Source organism: Bos javanicus, chromosome 19, assembly GCF_032452875.1.
Source record: "Bos javanicus breed banteng chromosome 19, ARS-OSU_banteng_1.0, whole genome shotgun sequence".
Taxonomy (NCBI): Eukaryota; Metazoa; Chordata; class Mammalia; order Artiodactyla; family Bovidae; genus Bos; species Bos javanicus.
The window spans coordinates 413,560-416,952 of NC_083886.1; the positions used below are offsets into that span (position 1 = coordinate 413,560).

The following is a 3,393-nucleotide window of genomic DNA, read 5'->3' on the forward strand; positions in this document are numbered from 1 at the left end:
ATTCGCCCCTCAACACAAGACGAGGCCCTTTTCCCTGGAAGTGCCTCGAGAGCAATCCCAAGTTCCCTCTTGAAACACAAAAGGAGGCCTGACTCCCTTTATGCAACTCAAGAGGTTCCCCGAGATACCTGTCGCAACTCAAGAGGAAACCGCGTTTCCCATAACAACTAGAGAAGAGCCCCGAGTTCCTCACCTCATCTCGAGATGAGGGCCGATTCCCTGCTTCAACTCGAGAGGAATCCTAACTTTCCCCTAGCACCTCAAGAGGAAGTCTGTCTCATCTATTGAAACTTCAGAGGAACCCCGTGGTTCCTGCCACAAGTCAAAAGGACCCTTCAGTTCAGTTCAGTTCAGTCGCTAAGTTGTGTCCAACTCTTTGCGACTCCATGAATCGCAGCACACCAGGCATCCCTGTCCATCATCAACTTCCGGAGTTCACTCAGACTCACGTCCATCGAGTCAGTGATGCCATCCAGCCACCTCGTCCTCTGTCGTCCCCTTCTCCTCCTGCCCCCAATCCCTCTCAGCATCAGAGTCTTTTCCAATGAGTCAACTCTTCTCATGAGTTGGCCAAAGTACTGGAGTTTCAGTTTTAGCATCATTCCTTCCAAAGAAATCCCAGGGTTGATCTCCTTCAGAATGGACTGATTGGATCTCCTTATAGTCCAAGGGACTCTCAAGAGTCTTCTCCAACACCACAGTTCAAATTTGAACATTTGAATATGCTATCCTGATGAAGGTGAAAGTGGAGAGTGAAAAAGTTGGCTTAAAGCTCAACATTCAGAAAATGAAGTTCATGGCATCCGGTACCATCATTTCATGGGAAATAGATGGGGAAATGGTGGAAACAGTGTCAGACTTTATTTTTCTGGGCTCCAAAATCACTGCAGATGGTGATTGCAGCCATGAAATTAAAAGACGCTTACTCCATGGAAGGAAAGTTATGACCAACCTAGATAGCATATTCAAAAGCAGAGACATTACTTTGCCAACAAAGGTCCATCTAGTCAAGGCTATGGTTTTTCCAGTAGTCAAGTATGGATGTGAGAGTTGGACTGTGAAGACAGCTGAGCACTGAAGAGTTGGTGCTTTTGAACTGTGGTGTTGGAGAAGACTCTTGAGAGTCCCTTGGACTGCAAGGAGATCCAACCAGTCCATTCTAAAGGAGATCAGCCCTGGGATTTCTTTGGAAGGAATGATGCTAAAGCTGAAACTCCAGTACTTTGTCCACCTTATGCGAAGAGTTGACTCATTGGAAAATACCCTGATGCTGGTAGGGATTGGGGGCAGGAGGAGAAGGGGATGACAGAGGATGAGATGGCTGGATGGCATCACTGACTCCATGGGCGTGGGTCTGGGCAAACTCCGGGAGTTGGTGATGGACAGGGACGCCTGGCGGGCTGTGATTCATGGGGTTGCAAAGAGTCGGACACGACTGAGCAACTGATCTGATCTGATCTGATAGGTATCCACACCTATATGTGTACCTATATATTTATATGGGGCTTCCAAGGTGGCTCTAGTGATAAAAAATCTGCCTGCCAATGCAGGAGACATAAGAGACACAGGTTCAATACCTGAGTCAGAAAGATTCCCTGGAGAGGGCATGGCAATCCACTCCCGTATTCTTGTCTGAAGAACCCCATGGACAGGGGATATTTATCTATCTCTGTATTTATGTCTAGGTAATGGCAACCCACTCCAGTGTTCTTGCCTGGAGAATCCCAGGGGCTGGGAAGCCTGATGGGCTGCCATCTATGGGGTTGGACAGAGTCAGACACGAGTGATATGATTTAGCAGCATGCCATCTATAACATTATGGTGTTTCAGCTTTAGCACTCCTGAGTTTTTGGCTGATAAGGGGTGTTATGAGATGTTTAGAAACATAACTGACCATTGACCATTATATGCAACTACCACTCACCTTCCAGTTGCAATAACCAATATGTCTTTCAGATGTTGGCAATTGTTATTTGCTTAGTAAAATAACTAGTGAATATTTCAGACTCTGTCTCTATCTTTATTTATGCATATTATTATACATAGGATGTGGGATTTTTTAAAATATCCTATTTTGGAAAGTTAGGATGTATTTTCCTTATACAAGCTTCACATATGAAAAATCTACCAGGTGATAATACATAAAATCTGCTTATTATGCTTGATATCTACACCCAGAATACGTATCCTGATAAACATGCGTGAAACCACAAAATCTAACTGTGCCAAATGAATTCATCCTCATGGGAATCACAGACTGCCCTCAGCTGCAGGCTCCATTGTTTGGGCTCTTCCTCATCATCTACATAATCTCAGTGGTGGGTAACTTGGGCATGGTCATCCTCACTAAGGTGGACTCCAGGCTACAGACACCCATGTATTTCTTTCTCATACACCTGGCTCTTGCTGATCTTGGCTATTCAACAGGTGTAGGACCCAAAATGTTGGCAAATTTTACATCGGGTCAAAATTCAATCTCTTATTATTTATGCCCCACACAGCTGGCTTTCTTAATCATGTTCATTATAAGTGAACTTTTTATTCTGGCAGAAATGTCCTATGACCACTTTGTGGCCATCTGTAAACCCTTGCTTTACATAGTCATCATGCCACAAAGGGTGTGTCGGATACTGGTGGCAATCCCCTACCTCTATAGTGCATCCGTGTCTCTTACTGTCACTGTAAAGATTTTTAACTTATCCTTCTGTGGCTACAATGTCATCAAACATTTCTACAGTGACTGTCTCCCCTTGACATTTTCACTCTGTTCAAACACACAAGAAATTGAACTGATCATTCTGATCTCCTCAGGTGTTAATATGCTTCTCTCCCAATAATTCTTATGTCTCATCTGCTCATCCTTGTAGCCATTCTTAGGATGAACTCTGCAGAAGCTAGTCACAAGTCTTTTTCTACCTGTGGATCCCACCTGACAGTAGTCACAGTGTTATTTGGGACTTTGATATTTATGCATGTGCAATCAGAGTCTAAACAATCCTTTGACACTGATAAAATGGCATCTATATTTTACACCCTTGTTATCTCCATGTTAAATCCCTTGATCTACAGTTTGAGGAACAAAGATGTAAAATATGCACTACAAAAGATGTGGAATAAGCTTTGTAACATTTCCTCTTAAAGCCTACATACAATATGATTCCTATCACTTAGATTCTGGGCTTCAAACATTTTTTATGTGTCTAAATGGAATAGCAAGTACAAATAAGTTCAATGTACTTTTAGAGATTGCTTTTTATGTGCCAGTAACACTTTAATGTGCTGTACTTACACTAGTGCACAAAGAAAGAAAAACATCTGCCTTCTTTGAGTAAGAGAAATTAATCATAAATATAATTAAGTAAATGTTATTATACAGGACAATTGATTAGGACA

The 3,393-nt window shown here is 42.6% G+C and overlaps 1 pseudogene; it reads left to right on the forward strand.

Annotated features, from left to right (window-relative positions):
- The first annotated feature begins 2,198 nt into the window (after positions 1–2,198).
- On the forward strand, positions 2,199–3,139 carry LOC133231629 (olfactory receptor 8K3-like; annotated as a pseudogene).
- The last annotated feature ends 254 nt before the right edge of the window (positions 3,140–3,393 follow it).